We start from the raw sequence: 22,001 nt of genomic DNA, 5'->3' as shown, positions 1-22,001 counted from the left end.
TGATCATTTAAAGTAAGATTTAAAAAAAAAAAAAGAAAAAAGAAAAAACCGGTGGCCAACCAGCCTCGGATTTTCAGACCGAACTTAAACTCTAATTTTTATAATATGAACGCGTGCATATCAAAATTAAGAAGCTTACATGTAGGTACATTGTACAGGTATACATTCATTACCTGGGCTTACTCATGATTTCAACCTGAATTCATTTCTTTTTAGAAAGCCTATGAAAAAACCTGTCTTTTCACTCCTAACACATCCATTTCAGTTTCTTCTTCTTCTTTATCAAGAAAAAGGCCTCTCCATTAAATAACTCTTACTACAGAAAAAAATCATAAAAATAACTTTTACTAACTTTTTAATAATAACTTCATCTTTGAATCCTTTGAGACCTTTTTGCAATCCCTCATAGTTTGTTAATTGCCAAGTTTTGAATTGCTCTGATAAAAACATATTCAGGTACGAAAGAATTTTTTAATCTTATAATTCTATTTTTAATAGCAATGAGTTCACTTGAAATTCTGTATTTTCTTCCCATTATAATAATTTTTTATTGGTTTCATATATTAAACACCAACTATTTATTATAAGGCAACCCAGCTATGCTCTCTATGAATAATAACTTTACTTCAAAATATTTTGAATAATTTATTCTCATTTTTTAATACTAATTTATATAATATAAGTATTCAATTATTCCTTTGATGATTTAATGTACTCCATTTATTAATTTGTGTTCATTTACATATACATTGTGTAATATACAATGTTGAACATCAGATATTGAAAATTCAATTTACGTTTTTGACTCATTCACAATCCTTTTACGAGAAAAAACATACACACTTTCTCTTTCAGCAATATACATATATTTAGTGGGTTTCTGGATATACAGGGAGGTGATTTTAAATCTGGAACAAGCTCAGAACTCAATATCCTAGTAAGTCGGAGATCTACGCTTATAAAACTGGGCTCAACAGATTCATCTGACAAAATACTATAATAAGAAATACAAAATCCTGAAGATGCCCTCTGAATACGAACGCCCTAAATCATTATTGTGTGCTTCCTTGCCTAGGAATGCAAATATCTTAACTCCATATGTAATGATAATAGAGAGCTTAAGTTCATATTAAAGGATCCAGTATAATGCTAGAATTTATATTGCTGCAAATTGTCCATATCAGGAAACTAAAACCAATTTTATTTAAGGAAAAGCAACATTTTTAATACAAAGAAAATGTGGTCTCCTTACTCGATCTGAACCCCTTGAACTACTATGTGTGTGGGGCGAGGGGTCTTGGTGTCCAATAAATGTGCACATAACACTGTTGTATTCTTGCGAGCTTCCATTTTCTAGGCAGTGTCCAACATGAAAGAGGAGTTCCTCATCAAGTCGTGTACCAAGTTAGAGGCTGTGGTTGAAGCTGCATGTGTTTGGTTTGAGTGATTGCCTTCATTTTGGATCTCTTCATGAAGCATAAAAAGATTAGCGAAATACTGAGTTAATTTTGGCAAATAAATTGTGATATACACTATCCTTAAATTTTCCGAATTTAAAATCCCCACCATGCATATCCATTATTTATGGGAATGACAATAAACACACATTTAAAATGCAATTTTTGCAAACCAAAAAAATAAAATATGCAAAAGAATTTGTATTTACTTTTTAATTTACATATATATCCCGTCAACAAATAAATAAGCAAGAATGATTCTTCTGAAAATGGAGTCTGGATTACATTTTTATTCTTACCAGGCTTGGACCCGTTCACACTTTTTCCGTTCAGTTTTCTATTAAATTGTTCATTTTTGAACTGTGAATTAAAAAAGAATAAAAAAATGGAGGAATAAAGATTTGTGGAAACGATAAAAACTAATGTTCCCACGACATGGTAGTAAATCCAGTAAAGTAAGAGCTTGTCAATATAAGTGTACCCTACATTGCTCAGAGTTATTAAGCGTCTATGAACTTTTCTTTAAAAATGTACAGGGTGAGGACTCAAAAATTAGAATTCTCTTCTAGACCATCTAGCCTCAGTTTTAAAAGTCTTACAATGTTTTTATTCGGTGACAATCGAAAATTTTGTTTATGTGCGATCATAAATGTTTAAGCGATAAGAAAAACGGCATAGGCTGTACCATCTCCGACAAGGCGATCTTTATAGTGGACACTGTTATGAACAGCTGAAATGATCGCTTCATGGCTGAACTCAGGGTGAAAGAATCTTCAGGACCAAAGATGCAGCTCAGGTCATGGTCCTCGGCGTTGCGACTAGACAATTCCTACTTCTTCAAGGCAAACGAGAAAGCCAATACGGGCGTCTACTACAAGCTCCTCAGGTACCATGTCTTACAATGGTTGAAGAGTACGTTCTCCGAGGACTACTATGTGTTTACCCAAGACGGTGCCCCGGCACACACGTCCTAGAAGGTGTAGTATTTCTGCAAGGAGAACATGGCTGTCTTCTGGCCTTCGTCTTCTAGTTTGTTATGTCTTGTATGGCAAGACAAACAAGACTTCTCACCCGAATGCCGATGCCCTGAAGACTGTGATCACGGAGAGTGAAACAACTTGTCTTTGAGCTTCATCGATGCCTAATATATTTGTCTCCGTATTGAAGGCATTATTTAGAATGGAGGGATGCACATTTTACAAAAAGTGTAGAAAATTGTTTAATTATCAACTTTTGTTTCAAAAGTTGGGCATAAAAATGGTACAAAAAAAAAAGAAGAAGAAAGATATATAGGAGTGAAAAGGGGTTTTAAATGTTCTGATTTTTGACCTACAAATTTGAATACCAAGTCTATAATGGAGTCATATATGTCTATGAAATATTAGGCTGTCTGTGTCCATGATGTATAAAAATATATTGGAAATTTTTCTTTTTTTGATTTTTGTTCAAGATTTTTTTTATGTTGACGTACCAAATATGTACTTCCCTTTTGTTTTTTAATATGAGGAGATGAACTTTAGCTACCCACGTCGTCTAAATGTGTCCTCCACAGCATTTTTAATATAGATAGTATTAAAATTTAAGATAAAAACTTTTGTTTTAGGTTTTCCCTCAATATATATATACCTATTTGTGCTCTGAAGGTGAGGGTCCTGCCAGTGGTGAGCACATAGTGGTGGACTGGAGTTGCTGTAGCCCTCCTCTCAAAATGAAGGATTTTTTTTTTGTACTGAAAAATTTCATCGTTTGGAAGAAAAATTTTCATGAGGAAATGGGCATTAAAAAATTTTAATTTTTGAAATTTTTCTAACAAATTCTAAAAGCAAAGTTCCCTCCTTCCCTCCAAAAAAAAAAAAAAAAAAAAAAAAGTTAAAGAGTGTATTCATCTTGGAATGCCTGCACTCTGAAACCAACCATTGTTATTTAAGGCGAAAATACGAGATTGACCATTAAAACTTTCAACTTCTAAAGGTTTGGCCTTTAAAAAAAATCAAGTTTGAAGGGTTTACCTATGATTCAGTATCATACTTTGACATAAAAAACTATATATATGAAAATCAAAGTAAATAAGAAATTGATCCATGCATTCAGCATTTGAAAAATAAATTATTTATTACTTTATCTTGATTGTAATTAAGAAAAAAGTATTTAATCATAATTTTTATTTATTAATTGTAACCAAGAGAAAGTATTACATAATTCATTTTTCAAATGGTGAATGTTTATATCAATATTTACTTTAATTTTCATCTATATAGTTCTTTTATTTCGAAATATAGCAATGAATTGTAGCTATACCTTAAAAACTTTTTTTTAAATAGGCTTTAAAGGCCAAACTTTTAAAGGTTGAAAGTTTTAATAGTCATATGCGTGTTTTATGGCTTTAATAACAATGATAAATGTTGGGGTTCAGCTTGCCTGCAAAAATGCTGTTTTATGGTTTTATAATGACTAAAGAGGAAACTTTGCTGTAACCTCAACTTTTTAACTGATTCGAGCCAAATCATTATCAAGTAAAAAAAAAAAAACCTTAATAAAATAATTTGATAAATTTTATTTTTCTTTATTTTTAGTATACAAAAAACTTGAATTAAATCAGCCAGACCAAGTATAAAGTTTCTCTTAAGATTGACGTTTTGTTTTTTTTTGGAAATAGGGCTTTTGTGGATTTGCCTTGTTATCTTGATACTCTCCAGAAACCACTTAGTTAAATTAGTAATATAAATAGGAATTTGTAGAAAATAATAATTATTTTAGGTCTTTTTTGCAAATGGTTGGTTATGTCCACAATCCAAAAAAGATCGGAAGTGAAGGAATCAAAGATAATCCATATAATTATTAAAAAAATATCGAGACTTTATTTATTACGCCCTACTTGATCCTATCATCACTGCTCTGGTGATACATAATCTGAGATGAATCACTTTGGAGCACCAAATAATTGATACCTTACATATTTAAAAGCATCCCCATGAATATGTTGCATTTTATACTATATTCACCACCATATCTTAAATAAAATAAGCAATCAAAATAAGAAATGAAAGGATATGAAGAAAATTGCACTAACACCTATTTCATATATATAATAATTATAGACACAAGAAGATGACATTAATGTTCACTATTTTGAAATACACATGTTGCCACCGACAATTTATTTATAGCAACGGTCTAGACATAATTTAAATAAGGCCGATGTTTTTGTAAGACCGATCCAAACTTACTTTTTCTTTGGAACCCATGTAGACCTAATTTTTCTTTGGTTCCAAAGAAAAAGTAAGTTTGGATCGGTCTTACAGATCGAACTTCTGTAAAGAGCCGAATTAGTTATGTCCACTAAAAATCCTTACGGTCTTTGTCCAATTTAAGATGCTCAGACCAAAACCCAACAGAGTTAGGTATGTATTTTAGGATGCAGTGAAAAAATATTTTTATCAGTAGCAAGCTGCACTCTTCAGGTTTTGTTTGTACAGTTATAAAAATAAGTTAATCGATTTGAAGGCAATTTGAGATTCATTTTCCCTACGGTATTGTGATTACTTTTTTTATACATATTTTTATATTATAATAAGAATGTATATCATATATGTATGTATATATAATGTTCATATCGTTGAAACATATTCCCCTTCAAAAATTCAGCTTATATTATGCTCATATAGTTTGCAGCGTTGCTATCGATATTTACAAGCATTTATTGTATTTTAAATTATTTAATACCATATAAGTCTTAATTTACATAAAAAAAATTACAGTGATGACATTTATACTTTTAAAAAAAATAATAATAAATTTAAAATATATTTCAATTATTCCAAGCTAAAAATTTAATTATCGTATTGTGCTAAACTGTTACATCCTTTTCCTGGACATTATCATTTGCAAAATATAGCCATCTCTTGCAGTGTATCTGGCTACGTGAGTTAGTCCTCATTCGATTGCTTGAGTATGATTTGGTTTATTTTGGTTCCGTCAAAGGTGCTTTTCTAATCGGGTGTTGACACTTTTCCAAGGCTACACTGTAGAATGCCGTTTTTTGTAACGTATTTTATAATTCTTTCAAAAAAAATAATGTGTACATGTTCAAACAAACGTCAATTTAAGTTGATTGAAATTTAGGTCATTACCCTTTTTTTAAATTTCTTTAGCATATTAGACGAAAAATTTGATATTACTTTAATTTACATTAAATATCCGAAAAAAATAAATTTTTTATTATCATGACCTTAGTGAACTTTTTATGACCTTTTCACAGAAAGTGACCCTTATAATTCAATTTTAACACATAAATACAGCAATAAAAATCTAGGTTATCCTATTCGAAGATGGCACCCTACAAAAAAGTATATCATTCGGATACATTTTTGTTCTTAATCATGCAATTTTATTAATTAATCTCTGAAACTTATACTTTTGAGCGCAAACTAATGAATTTATAAATGACGAAAGTGAAGATGACTAACATTTTTATAATACTGAGGTGGTTCAAAGGAGCATTAGATGCCTGAGATGCATTGACCCAAGGTTTGATTAATACGCTTACAATGAAAACATAAACATCACTTATTCCTCATTCTTCCCTTGAATGTTTGATTAGTTGTTCTTTAAAAGGATGTTTAGTGTTTAACTACGTATAGGGGTCGAGATTGACCAATATAATTTAATAAATGATATTTCTTTGGAAGGATGTAATTTATTTTCGAACGAAACTACATACTTACTACCTAAAATGTTATGGGTTAGCAACACTTAAAGGACTAAGGAAAGGAGCAGGCCGACAAAAAATTAGCAACAACTACATAAATATAAGGATAAGAAATAAGCTTCTCATCTACGCATTCAGGGTGCACTATAAATTATTATAGACATGGAGAGTGAACGATTTTCAGGAATATATGTACAATATGTTGTATTTTAAAGGGAAATAATATTGATGATTATTTAAAGATTTTTATCATTTAAATTCTTATTTTTACGAATACTCTTTTACTCTCAGCAAAAATTTCATCTTCCTAAATTATGAAATTGGATACATAGTGTGGAAATAAAAAAATAACATTGATATCATTCTCCCTAAGCTTTGCAAATATTATAATATTCAAACAAGGGGTTGAATAAATTTGAAATTAGCCAGAATCCATGGATTATAAAATAAATAACTGCAATTCAGATTGCATGAAAAAAAAAAAATATAGGCTACATCAATAAGTTGAAACAAATTTCGATGTTCAAAAAATGTATTTAAAAGGACCATCATCATATAATTATTAAATATCCACATTCCATAAAGAAAAATATAATAGTCAACTTGATACAAAGCATGAGTCAAGAGTATTTAACTCAAAAATATTTTAAAATTAACGAAAGGTTATTAAAACGTCGACATTTCCTTCCATTTCACAAGGGATCAGAGGGCTCTAATAAGCATACTATTTGGATTTCTATAAACTGAATGAAGAGTAAATCTTGATAGATATTCTTCTGCTGTCGTTGCTTTTAAAAATGAGCTAGAAAGTACAAATTCCTTAAAAAAGTTATTTTGACTTTCATGAGATTTTCATGGTCACTTTCCTCAAAGCTCTTCAAAATTACTGTGATGCAAATAACTCTATTTAAGTTAATCATCCATTACTAAGTGTCAAGGAGTAGTTCATGAATGAACTATATCCAGTGATATTCTCTTTAAAAAATATTGATATAAAATGATGTGAGCTCTTCGTTATCTTGGTGAGTCATTCCTTAATCACAAAAGTGACAGATTCCGAGGACTGAACTCATTTGACCTTACCATCTAAAAGAGGATGAGAACCAGTCGAAACTCATCTAGGAACTCTTTTCGAAGAAATAGGAAGACATATGCAAAGAGACGAATAGGTGAATTCCTCTTGTCAAATGAACGTTTGAATTCATGAGATAGATTCTCAAATTAAACATTTTAAGATTAACGAGAGCTTTGGTTTTTTTATATTTACTAATGTTTTAATACTAAAATGTCAATTACATCCCCCACAAAGTAAAAAATGTTGATTATGTTGTTTGATAAACTCTCGAGTCCTTGGTTGGAATCTAATTAGACTGTTTGATGCCATTGAGCTACAACTTCTTTCTATTGATGTTTTTCGGAAAGGTAAACATTTTCATGAACGAGAAGCCTGGATACTATATATCTTTAACTGATCCATTTTTAAAATACTCAGCAGTACACATTTGATATGATGAAAAATATATGGCAATTATTGGCTAATTATAAAAAAATGATTAAATTAAGCCAACAAAATAGTAAATAAAACCTATCCAAGATATTATGGTAGCTGACAATTTTAAGGCAATCAGCAACAAGAATGAAAAAACCTGTTTTTCTTCTACTGTGTATCCACTTATTCCCTGAAGATTCCTTTAGCAACAACTATTGGATTACTTTTCAATTTATCTATCTATATAAATAAAGCAAAGTATGTCTGGGTATATATTTATACATGTATGTATGCTATCCGGATCGTGAGTCCTTTTTGCGTGTAGATACTTGATATAACACGGCGTTAACTACATACCACAAAAATATATAGTGTTCTGAACGTTGATTGGTTGAATAAAATTTTGGTAATTTTAAGCTGTAAACATTTTTCAACAATTATTGAATAATAATTCCATTGTTGGGGAAAAAACTACAAACTATATTGGACCTTTTATTTATTTTCGGATGCCAGGTTGCATGATACAATAAAGGTAACAATGTGCTAAAAAATAATAATACTTTCAAGAGTGGACGTCATATTCAAAAGAGAATAAATGTATAGAATTGTATAAGAAAGTCTCCGGTAAAATGATTTTGGTATAAGGGCTGTGGACAAAACGGTTCTGGTAATATTGTTGGGTAGTAAAATGGCTATGTACATTATTATTGCGAGACAAAATCGTTGTTTCCCTGAGCATCAATGAACCCTTTTTATATCACAAAATACACCCTAGCACAATAATGTAATAATATTTAAATTAATTAATTTTTTAAATCCAAAGTATTTCAATGTAAGACTCTGAGCTCACTCCCGTGTTTAAATATTGTTTTCTTAATACATTTATCAATATTTTTATGTAGGACTACCATAGAGTTTACAAAAAACTGAGAAATATCGTATCTTATGACATATTTCTTATTATAAGCTTACCTTATGTTATGTACTCAATAAAAAGTTAAATTTATATTGAAGATTCACTTGAGATAAAGTTTTTAGTACAAATTTAGTTCAGTGCAAGTGATGTGTTTCAACAAAAATAATGACCAAAAAAGTACCTATAAAAAACCTTCCAACAAATAATTAGTTATAACTTCCCCTTATAATGTCAGAAACATGATTTAATTTTGGATTTTTCAGGACCCCCTAAAATCATTCTCATTTCTTCTTCTTAAGATATAAATAATTTACTAATAATTTTATAATATCTATTTCTAAAAAATGGTATTATAAGACCTATCTAAAGAACAATTTTTAAGTAAATGAGAAACCTTTTTATCCATAATTTTGATGCTGCAAAATATAACTAAAGTCCTCAACTTAACTATATTCTATAATGAATTGAATAATATACTCGTAATTCGTTTGATTGTTTGCAAAATGAACCAGTTTAAAAATATTTACACAACTGCATTTTTTTTTGTGGATAAGTCTATGAAAATATCTGTCTTATAATGGATACATTAAGTATAAGAAGACAGGGGAAATGCAGATTTACCCATTAAATTTTACAAGTACTCAATATGTATGCATGACAGAGTCGTATAACTAGATTAAGGCATCATAAAATTAAAGTAAACTGTTTGAGATATGTATGTGACTGTAAGCCATAAATATATATCTACAAAGTTTTTTTATGTTCCGGGAAACTGTCCTTGAGAAGGATCCGGGGAAATATCAGGTTTCCGTTAGTAAATAAAAATACACAGATATGTAAGTATTTGTTTATACATTTTTTAAAGAGTGAGCTAATTTTTGTCTAGTCTTATCCGTATTTCTATTTATTTTCTTTTTTTCATTATCCGTACGCAGGTTGTTTTTTTAGAGGCTACAGGTCCTGTTTTTTTGTATTCCGTAACCCCCTCCCTGCTATCAAAAACATAAATATTAAGTGATGTAAGACCAATTTTTTGGTCAGACTGGGTGTAATTGAGAAATAATCAAATTAATCCGCGTCCTAAAGCTAAAAGTCAACCATCTATAAAGAGTAGGCCCCCATAACTTTCAGTAGCATTTAAAAAGGATTTTACACACTTTATTTTCAATTAAAAGGTTTCATTACGCAAACAAGTTTGGTCTTTATCCCATGTCTAAAAGTGTAAAATGGAGAAGCAAAAAAAAAAAACCCCCATTCAACTCGTTTGCAATCTTCTCTGCAACAGTGTCAGTGCCCAGTAGGCTACAGAGACCTTTGGCGTTTCTATCCGGACTGCCTACAACATCAAGAACTCCATTAAAGTCCCATACAGGCAATAAGAACTAAAACTTATGCAGCAACAAAATGGCTGACTTCTGGCCCGCCTCCTTTTTGCTCTCCTCCAGCCTTGAACTCTGCCCTTTACAGTAAGAAACGTCTTGAATAATAATGTATGCCCCACCTATCATCCAAATTTGGATTCGCTCCAGGTTGCCATCATGACAGTATGGAATAAAATGGACAAGCCCTTCATCGTCAAGAGCTGTCAATCTATTCTCCGGTGGGTGGATGCCAGTTATTGCATGTGAAGACGGAGTTATTGAATAAAAAATACAGCTAAATATATTATTTAAACATATCACAAATTGGTTTTGAGTTGTCTTTTCTTGATTCTATCAAAGTAACGTTTTTCCTTCTTGAGTCATGCTACTGCAAGTCTTGGCTCCCCATTTTGTACATACATAATTATAATAATTAAATTAAACTTATAGTATCAAATAATGAAATGCAAGATTTTCTGTAGATGTAGTACCTCGAAAAGTCCCGGGAAAATGAGACACCGAAAAAGAAACCGTAATATGTACATTGTACATATAATATACTCATTTTTGTGGAATAGGAACAAAAGAATAAAGATAAGGAGATAAAACAGTAAAAAAATATATGTAATTATATGACAACAACATGGACCAATTGAGATTTCATGCATTACTTCATTCTGGGGGAGGATTTTATGGTAAATTAGATGGTAGTGGGGCAATTAGTATCACTTCTCTGTCCACTGTGATCCTTTTTATTTGGATGGAACTAATTATTTTTTCTTGACTCTGATAGACATGTGCCTCGGCAACAAAAATGATTTTTCTCAAATTGAATTCAAATTATATTTGTACTCTGTAGCAAATTATTGTCAATTTCTATGAACAAATTATTTTTATTAGCCCATTGGAGGCACTGTAAATTATACTTAAAGTTGCCAAAATATGCCACAATAAAAGAACAAGCCATTGAATACTTATACTTGAAAGATCATTTCTGAAACAAATGAAGTCTCTTAAATCGAATACAGGTTCCAAGTTATGTCTAAATTCTGCGTCATCTTAGAGCATACATAAGATTTGACTAAAAAAGCCTTTAATTAACTCATATATGAAATATTAGGCTATACCTATATATGGACTTAATAAATTAATTGGGAATTTTTCCTTATTTGATTTTTGTTCAATATTGTCTTTGTACATATGTGGTGTGTCAACAGAAAAAAAAATACTGTTTGTTAAGCTGTAATCAATGCCATAGTATTAAATGAAGAAATGTTTCACAATTAAGAATTTCAGGGCGTTTTTATTTCTATTTTTGGAGGGAAGGTAGAAACTTCACATGTATAATGCTTCATGGATACTTTTTGGCAGGCCACATACAGAACTTCAGTTTGCACACGCCTGCTTTATGGCATAGTAGCCTCATATATACAAGAGTTGTCTGAAAAGTTGTCAACCTAAAAAAGATACAAAATATTTTTTCTGTTTTGTTTTATCAAAATAGTCTCCCATCAATTCTCACATCTCTGTAACCCGTCCAAATAGTACACAGCGTTTTTCTTTGCAAAATATTTGCTCATAATGACCTCTTTATTTGAAGAAAATCCACAGTTTGGATTGTATTTTAGCTTAGGGCGTATAATGATATATCCAAGTTTCATCAAAAGTAATTCATTGGCGTTAAAACTTGGATTTATTGCACCTAAATTGCGCTCAAAAGCACTCACGTCAACTCAATCAAACAACTGTTACATAATAACTATGTGTCAAAATGTTCACAAACGTTGGTGAGTAATTTTAAGAAATACTATATAGATGTGACTAGCTTTTATTTGTAAGTGCTGTTATCTTCACGTTGAAGGCGGAAAATTTTCAGACCACACTTGTATGTATGTACATAACATATGACTAAAAGGGATTTAAGTCGGATACCTATCGAGAATAAAATAATCCCTGCAATTTTTTTAGCATAATAACTGTCATTTTCAATTTACGAAATTTACAAAACAATTAAATAAATAATCAATAGATTTGGTAGGGTTATAGTGAAAATTATAACCGAGCTGCATTTAAGCCCACATGGTTTCAATTTCATAAATATAAACTTAGATTATGCAACTTGGGCCGATTTTATCGTAAGTGGAGCCTACGAGTGTCAAAAAGTACTTATCTCTTTCCCATTTATTTTCGAGTTTTGTAATTTTAATAAAATAGTTTCTAATTTATATTTTTTAGCCAAAACTTGGTTTAAAATGATAATTTCGAATCGTGCTTGGCTCTATTGCCTCCAATGGTGCACTATCATACATAACTGACTACACCTTTGGATTAATGACTATAACATAAAGCAGGACATTTAGTAGAATATACAGATATTTGATTCCATGAAAAAAACATGACTTGTCATTGTTGACTAAAAAATCTCTCAGGATTGAAAAATTAATGTTCCCTTGATTTTTAAATATTTTTTAATGTCAGTTAGACTCTCGTTATTTCCTATAAATACTGAAATATAACATACTCATGACAGGATTATTTTAATTATTTAATGAAGTTGTGCGTTGCACAGTTAAAAAATAATATCAATCGATCATGATTATACTTTTTTGTTATTAAATATTTATTAATGTATTAATTTTGTTATCCTAAAAACTTTCCCCCCTCCTAATTACTCAGAATTTGAAATGAAAAGTATCCAAATATTATCCTATGTAACAAAATTTAGGTCTTGAAACGCCCACCGACTGAACCTCACATATATTATTGTCATTTAAGCCGTTGAATACGAAAATGATATTAAAACCTTCTATTGAAATAAGAACCATTGGATTCATTGCTTTAATTTACCCACACGTCATACTTTCTCTGTCTATCTCGAAAATGGAGACAGTGAATAATTGATATTCAAATATCGCGCAACCTTTTAAAAATAAAGAAATAACTTCATAAAGTGAAGGAATCATTATGTGGAGGAGATTGTGAGTCGATCTGTAGACTGAGGGATGAGGCCGGAGGAGATCCCTCCTCATTATCTAAAGCACTACCACTTTTTTTTCCTATCTACTATGAACTATTACAGGATGAACATAATAAGTATAATGGAGAGAAACTTCTATGTCATCAAATCCAATAACTCCTAAAACAGAAAATTATTATAAATATACAAAAATAGAAATATACGGTACATACTCCAATGATTGTCTAATCCTATGTAGGAACTTATTTGATCAATTGTGATCAATTGATTCAAAATCCCTATGCTCTTTGTCCTCCTTTTCCAATTATATATTCTGAAAAATGAAAATCTAAATTTCCATTTTTTACTGCATAAATGAAGTTATGATTTTTATAAATAACATCCTTACTTCTATCTCCATGACTTTACCACTCAACACTTAATAGTTTTTTAAAAGTAGTATTCTATCTTAAGATGGTTCAAATTAAAAAAAAAAAATCAAAGGCCACCACCCTTAAAATTTCTAAGGCCAAAAACTAGTATTGCATAAGTTTTGTTTAGCTAATTGATTTAGATGCATAAGTCTTTCCTATCATTATTTTGATTTACAATATATCACAAGTCAAAATTTATCAAAATACTAAATTATTCATCTTTCAGACCTCGAATTTGATTGAGGGACAGATCCAATATTTCAATTCTGAGTAGGCCTACTATTAATAATACTACATTCTACAGGGTAGGGCAGCAAAGCGTGAACTGTTAGTTAAGGTTTATTTTCTCATTAGTATGAAAAGGTGTAGTATTTATTTTTGATATTCTGCTTCGCTGTCCTTTTTACATAAACAAACTATACAGATGTGCGCGTATAAAACTGAACACTCCTTTAAATTTTACGCCATGCACATATTCGTGATTTTATTGAGTTGAAACCGGTTTATACTTCGAGGCAAGGGTCTTGACTAGTTATAAACAAAACTCCAGCAAAATCTAAATAGCAACAGTGAAACAACAGCTGATAATATGGAGAGACGTCGAGTCGGAATTTTGGAACTTTCTGCGCGGGGAAAAACTCCCACTGAAATTGCCAAGGTTCTGAACTGCAGCCGCACCACTGTTTACTGCGTGGTAGCCAAAGGGACTCCTGAGGTGACCATAAGATCTAAGTCAAGGCCTCGAAGGTAGGATGAAATGGTTGCTGACGTAAAAAAGTCTGTCAAGGACAAGAGAGGCAAGTTCACCGTCAGCAGCCTTTCCAGGGAGTTGAACGTCAGCAGAAGGACCATGGACATCTAGTTAAGCAAGATCTTGGCCTTAAGGTCTATAAGAGAACCCCTCGTCAAGTCCTCAAACTTGTAGACAGGAAAAAACGCCTCGCAAGGTCGATTATTCTTCTCAATAAGCTTAAGAAAAAGCCAGTCAATGTCGTCGTTTTGTTCAGTGATGAGACACCCTTCAGCCTAGGCGAGATGGTGGCCAACGACACCGAATTTTATCTGGGGGAGTCTCTCGGTGCCAGAGATGATGATGTGGTGTATGTGGGTAAGGAACGGCACTTCACCAACCTCCAGGTTCTGGTTGTTGTTGGGTCCGACGTTTAGAAATAAGATTGGAGTACCCCGAGAGGCTTAACTCCGAGACTTACTGCCAATACTTGAAGGACAAAGTGGTCCCTTGGGCCAAGGATACTTACAGGACAGGTGGTGGTGACATCAGGATGGTGCCAGCTGCCACACTAGCAACTTTACCCAAGAGCTCCTTCAGATCGAGACTCCAGCCTTCTTCGATCAGAGTTCTTGGCCGCCTCACTCGCCTGATTGTTCGCAGCTTCACTTCGCAGTGTTTGGGCGTTTAAAGGAGATGCTGTCGGGAGTCCAATACAAGTCCAAGGACCAGCTGAAGTTTGCTTTAAGAATGCCTGGGCCAACCTTGACCAGAGCTTCATCCCCAAGTCATGCAGTAAGTTCCGGTCCAGGTTGGAGTTAGTAGTGGAGAACATGGGTGGACATATTGAATAGACATGTGTCTAAAACTCTCATCTTTCATGTTAAATAAATTAATTCGTCGACCACTTTAAAAACTACATAATTATTTAACTATTTTTAAAAATTTCGGAGTGTTCAGTTGTAGACGCACACATATGTACTAATCATTTAGTCTTTCATCATCATGAGTGAGAACATGTAAAAAGGCTGTGCATCTCAGATTTCCTAGACGATGGAGTTGATCTAATGAAGATTAAGTGTTCTAGGACCCTGGTTTTTATGTTGTTAAGATGAAAAAAAATGGAGAAGACCTCTGCAGGATGTCAGAAAGTAGAGGGCATAATTTAAAGAGGGAGACAAAGTTCTTGTTAAGTTGGAGAATAATATAAAGAAAATCCCACTAAGTCCATAAACTACCTCTAAAATAACATCTTTGCAGCTACTAGGATAATCAGTAGGCATATAAAACACAACTTGGTTTAGTTTTTTTTCAATAAGACCCCATGCCACTTTCTGACAGAGGGCATGAAAGCCTGGAGACTCAAGAGTTGCAAGAAATCCTCACATGGATCAAGGCAAATGGGTAAGTTGTGAAAAATTTCTCGGACATAAAGATTTTCACAGTTGATCAATTCCACAATCGCCGGAACAACCGCTGTATTGCAGAAACAAAAGAAGAGGTCCAAGGGGTTTACTGCATCAAATATCCAGTCCGAAAAATAGGCCTCTGCGTTGTGGTCTCTGATGGAAAGAAGATGCCTCCCTTCTTTTTCAAGGCTGGGCAGAAAATTGGACAGGAACCCTACTATAAGGTGCCTAGGAAACTCCATTTCGCCATGGCTGAAAACCAAATATCCGAAGAGTAACTATGTGTGGACTCAGGACGGAGCCCTGCCTCACACGACCACCATATGCAAAAAGTTATGAAAAAGATATCAATTCTCGATTCTGGTCCAAAGATATACGGCCCCTTCCTTTGTAGGTTTGAACCCACTCGACTTTTCTATTGGGACAATTTGGAGAGAGAAGCCAACAGGACCTCACACTCATATGTAGATTCACATATGTCCTCCATAGTGACTGCATGGGACAACTTGTTACAGGAGTTTGTCATTAACTCCTGCTTGGTCTTCAGGTGATGTATAAAGGCTGTGATTGATAATGAAGGTGGCCATATTTTGTGCAAAAAGGTTTTTCTTGTCTTCATGTTTTGTTAACATTATTTTTTTTGACTATTATTGAAAATATGAAATTATTGATGTATTTCTAAATCCATCTTTCGAGCCCATGTTTTGGTGCCCTTTGCTGTAAATATGACTCAAAGAACTCATTCAGATTCAGAGTGGTCTTAACTTTACCTGATTTGGACACCCAATCGTGTCTCCATTCTTGGTTTTTATTTGGCTTCACTTCGTACAACTTTAGTGATGTGAATATTCTCCTGTTCTCTGACTATATAAATAGAGGGGTTTCCATCGCTAAAAACCTATTCTTACATATTTTTTAAATTGATCACATATTTTTACAGAACTATATATACGTATCACTTCCTTACCTTTATTGTATCTTGCAAACTTTTTTTCCAAAAAGAAACACAAAAAAGTTCAAAATCTGTTGGTAGTTATCTAACTCTTGCCAACTATGAAATTATTATTAAATAATTGTTAGGAATTGTTATTTAACTTAGTAGGAGCTTATTATAATTCAAACAATCAATGTTAAGAATATTGATTAAAAGAAAATTAGTGGAAATATCCAAAGTTAAGATCAAAATACACGGTACATTGTTGTGTTGGCATGGTAACGCCGTGGTATTGCGATTAATTATTTGTATGACTTAAACAAACGATTCTGAATTTTTGTACCGAATCATAATAAAATACATCAAAATTAACTATTTATTGAATTAAGGGATTGGACACTTTTGTACTAAATATTAAATGAGTACAGTGCTGTAGCACTTCAGTCTGGAATCGACCTCGAGCTATTTTTTAAAATACTCTTAGGATAAAAACTGGGGCAAATGTGACTTAAATACACCTCCCACTTTTTATCAATAATAAGGAAAGACACTTTTATTAATTGGTTCCAGCGCTCCTGACCCGGAATTTACATTCAAATAATAATAATAAAAAAAATGCTTCAATTACCCTTGGAATTACTCTGTAAAAAATAATACTCATTGTCTACTTCTCCCATTATGATATATTTTTAGGTGCCTAGTATCAAGTTCAATTAAGTGTAAGGAAAATCATAATTTAAAAGATAATAAATAAAAATAATGAGTAATGTTCTCTTTGTCAAAAGATGTCGTGTTTTTTTAAATTAGGTACTTTTTGATTTATATAGTTAGAAATATAATAATTTTATTTTGCAAAATGATTAGTTGTAATTCATCTTATATAAAAAGAAAATAATATAATATCTCATAAGTACAAAAAAGTAGTATGGTGTAGAAAAAGTAATGAGACCTTCTACAAATAGCTTTTTGTGCAGGTTTTGTTGATTACATCTCAAAGTTCCGATTATATTTGAATAGCTTAGATTCTAAGCTTTTGATTCAATTACAAGTTGTAAATCAAAACTATTTATATGTGGCGATGAAAACAAGAAGATCCATCATAGGCAATTTAATCTACGCCGGGAGGACCACCTCGGACATCATGAAGGCCTTAAATGTCGCCCAGACCACAGTCAGTTGGGCCAGTGGGGACAACTTTAAGGACAAACCCAAGCGTGGAAGACCCATCAAAGTAAAGACTGAAGACGCCATTCTGTCCCAACGTCAAAAATAACTCCATCTCCAGCGATATCAACAACTCTTGAATCATCTGAAGCACCACAGCAACTGGGTAATTTTTTTCTCTGATGAAAATACCTTTACCTTTGACCTCATCTACAAAAAAGCAAAATAATGGGGTGGCATGCATTGACAAGGCTGTCAAAAGCATCAGGACAGTCACCAAGACCATACATCCGGCCTCTGTGATGATGTTGGGGCTTATGGCAACAATTGGAGAAAAACGGTCTCCAATTTGGTTTCCTGTTGGGTACTGATTACCTGCGGCCGACTACTTGATGACATTGAAGGAAAATGTGGTCCCATATATTACAAAGACCATGAAGAAGTCCAACAAGGGCACGTACGTATTTCAGCAGGACGAGGCTCCGGTCCATGCTACTAATATTGAACAAGGGGGATGTGTAGCAACATAAACTTTTGGTCAATAAAGTTTGGCCCCCTCAAACCCCAAATCTGAAACCACTGGATTGCTCCATTTGGTGGCAAAGTGAGAAGAAGGCTTGCAATGTACGCCACCCAAACATTGATGCCCTGAAGTCCTCCGTTAATTGGAAGTGGAAGATCATCAAAATGACTATCATACCTATGTGTGCAAGGGGTTCTGGAGGCCGTCAGAGGCTGTCATTGAGGCTGAGGGTGGCCAGGTTCATATTTAATGTGCACTGTTAAAATAAAATAAAATTTTCTTATGTACAACATCATCCTATTAAATTATGAGTATTTTAATGACTAATTAGAGGCAGGTCTCAGTACTTTTTCTACATCCGGTAGATATAAATAGAATAATTCAGAGACTCCTGAATATATCATCGTAACTTTGAAGAACTGAAGTCTAAATCTCTGTTAAGAAAGGAGAAACTTGACCAAAAAATTCTAAAGTTTATTTGGCTTTCCAGTCTCGCTTGGAGACAATTTTTGACACCAATGAAGATCATATTGTTGAAAGACTTTTCAAAATTCCGGTACCAAGTGACTGGGTCTTTTTTCTGTTACTTTTGGTAATATAAAAAAGGGCTTATGAAAGTTCCACATTTCTGAAAGCGGAATACAATAAGGTAATGACTTACGACGTAATCTCTTTGGAATTGGTTAAAATAATGACGTCACGTTTAACTCATTTGTTTTTGATGGCATCTTAGAATCATAATAGTAATTATCGGTCTATATAATATCATCCTACACAAATATTTACGTTCTACATGGAAAAATGTATACTGTCATATTATTATAAATAGAAATCAGCTCTTCCCTCTCTTCTCAAAATATTTGGTAATGAGGGCTTTCACACTAATTTGCAATAGTTAGTAATGAAAGGCTGGTTACATTAATAATATATAAGTATTAAGTACATACATAATACAAGGCGTTACTTCATTTACAGAAAAGTACATATACATTGTAATTTGTTGTCAGCTGTGGATGTTTCTGCTCCTTTTCTCCTAATCAATGTGCTGAATGTTGATTGGTTGAACTATAACTAGCTCATTTGAATAAGTATTAACAATTACTGAATAATAGTTCCACACTTGGAGAGAATTGGCAAACTATATACGAATTTTGGGCTTTTTTCTTTTCGAAATAAAGGTTGCGTGATACAATAAATCTAGCGAGATGATTTTCTACAAACATTATTTAGGTAATTAATACTTATAGTATTTAACCTGGGACACTTAAAAGTATTTTTTTATATGTCCCAGATTTAACCTACTGTAGTCTCCTATTTGATTTTCTAACTATCCTGCAGTTCCTACTCATGTAACACACTCTCAATATATTTGTTCCTTCTTTTCCTCTCCTGCGCGCACCACCAATTGTACGCCGAATATCTTAGAACATTATACCTTAGTTTTCATGACGTCATTACCCGTCTGTTATTATTTGTTATTTTATATTAAAATTAGAGTACACAATATAGTTATATATGAGATATTATGTGTATGGAACTCGTTAACAGAATCATGCAGTGTTAGCTCAGCGGAAAAATAGTATCCTATCTCATGAATGAAAATAATTAGTTTTCCCATAAAAGAGTTTGATTTTGAGCTGTTTCATGAGGGATAGGATTAGAAAATAGTATATCCAGAGGTTGGTAAGTACAAAATATTTATTTCTGTTTTTCTAACACTTTAGTTTTCCCATTTTTTTTTGAGCTAGGTATACATATCCATTGTTATTCATTATTATTTATTCGGTTTGAAACAATGGTGAAAACATTTTGTAACATACCTGCGTATCGATTTTTCTCTTAACATCTGTTATTAGTTATTACTCTTATTGATAATTTCATGTTTATTCAATCCTTTCTTTCTAAAAAACTGCTGTACATAATAATATAGATTTTAAAAGTATTAAAAGTTTCAAACATAATTTAGGAATTAAGTTTCATATTATATTTGTGGCTATGATGAAAGGTTTCTTTCCTTTTTGTAAATGAACACTCTCTTTCGGAGGAATGCTACCTACTACTACTACTAAGTATACCTGGATATTACCAAACAATATATGTGTGTACATTATGTCGTAACTTAATACCATTTTATATTGATCGTGAGTCTATTGGCAATTAGGTTCCTATATCCGTGCCTTTCTCATTCTATTATTCGCCATTCATTGTGACAATTCATTCATGGCGTCAAATTTAATAGATTACAATAATAATATCATCTTACTCAGTTGTAAGAGTATAACAGTTCTTCATTTCCCCTTATATTTGATATCATATCAGAGTGTTTTACTAATTTTTTCTTCAACTAAATCAATACAATTACAAATTATTTACCATTTTGGTTGTATTAATCTAAATAAATTTGTTCTTCACTCTCTTGTTCTCTGTTTATCGTTAGTAGACCCGTTCTAATATAGAATAAATGAATCCAACAATTATAAAACATTAAATATAATATATAGAACAATGAAATTGATCTTTATAATTCCGAATCTAATTTTAAACTTACTAGAAGAACATATTATGCCTCCAAGTTGGATGATTAAATTTAGTTGTATATATATATATTATATTCCTCTCATAAAACAAATCAACTCAGCGTTGAATATCTTAATTTTTCACTTTAAACTAAATAATTAAATAGTATAATCCCCTGAAACTTCGTTATGTGTAAATCAATATGCGTCTGTTAATCTAGTAGATATGGTGTGACCTCACTAATAAACAAATATAGAGTGTATTTCAAAATCCGCTTCGGTCTTATGAGATTTTTATAGAACCATTTGAATCAATATTTGTTTAAAGATCGCAATCAGAGACCGTATACCGAAATTTAATCATTTTCAAATCGGGGACCGATGTTTTTGGTCTCAATCTCTGGAAGGATTTCTCCCCTTTACTGATTTTTGAATAATACAAATATGATTTTATCAATACATTTAACTTCATATGACGTTATTCTTCAATGTTTAAGCACACATGACGTCATCTACAATTCATCTATAGAATCGATCTACACCGAATTTTAAATGAGACCGATCCAGACCAAACTTCTTTTAAAGACTAAATTAATTCGGTCCACCAAAAAAGCATGACTGTCTCAGACCAATGTAGAGTTTTTATACCAAACCAACACTAGTATCCATCTTAAGTCATCAAAATAAGACGTGTTTTGTTTTTTAATAACGCTGTTTGGATTCAATAAAATTTGTTAATGTCATATTTAATAAAAAGGTCTTCCTAGAAACACTATCCCACGTCAATATCTTCTTTAAGTTTCGCAACTTTTCCACCAAAAAGAAAAAAACAAACAAAAAAGGCCCAAACTCATATTGTAGTTAGTCAAATAAATCAATTCCACTTCACTAGCTACTCTTTACTTCTTAAGTTGGGTTATCATATCAGTTATGCTCATAGACTTAATTCTAATATAATTCTAAAATGGACCAAAATACTTTTTATATCTAAGAACTTTGCATATTATAATCAACAATCCTCAATAATTCTGTCTTTCTTAATAAATAGGCTCTTGATGTTTTATGCAATAATAAGGGAATGTCAACCATAAATTATAATGACCAATTTCATTTATATTAAAAGGGGAAATTGAGTTAGAAGGGCGTGTAGTTTAAAGTAATGATTAACAGACTGGATATTTTCAAATTATAAATAGGCCTATAGGTTTATACTTATTTCCTATTTTTAATGAAGTATCATTCCCGGCTCTTTATTATCACATCAACTCTTGCTTCCTTCAATCTAAAAGGATGCTATATTAAGGAACTTACGGTATTTTATTATGTGCCCATGATATAAAATTTGAGTATTCAGTGAGTTGATACAATTTGACTGAATTGAGTAAACATATTTTCTTCCACAAA

General features: G+C 32.0%; 1 protein-coding gene across 3 annotated transcripts in view; it reads left to right on the top strand.

Annotated features, from left to right (window-relative positions):
* The first annotated feature begins 223 nt into the window (after positions 1 to 223).
* ktub (Tub domain-containing protein ktub) overlaps positions 224 to 22,001 on the top strand; it is a 111,586-nt gene continuing 89,808 nt past the window's right edge. The window contains exon 1 of one of the 3 annotated variants that reach the window (XM_040724988.2): positions 224 to 456. The gene's annotated coding sequence lies outside the window, so the exon portion shown is untranslated. Of the gene's footprint in view, positions 457 to 19,519; positions 19,765 to 22,001 lie in introns of those variants that run through there. The other 2 variants (XM_040724986.2, XM_040724987.2) reach the window with 2 other exon arrangements.

This window comes from Lepeophtheirus salmonis, chromosome 14, assembly GCF_016086655.4.
Source record: "Lepeophtheirus salmonis chromosome 14, UVic_Lsal_1.4, whole genome shotgun sequence".
Lineage (NCBI taxonomy): Eukaryota > Metazoa > Arthropoda > Copepoda > Siphonostomatoida > Caligidae > Lepeophtheirus > Lepeophtheirus salmonis.
Note: the sequence above shows the minus strand (reverse complement) of the source record. Positions and strands in the feature narration are given on the sequence as shown.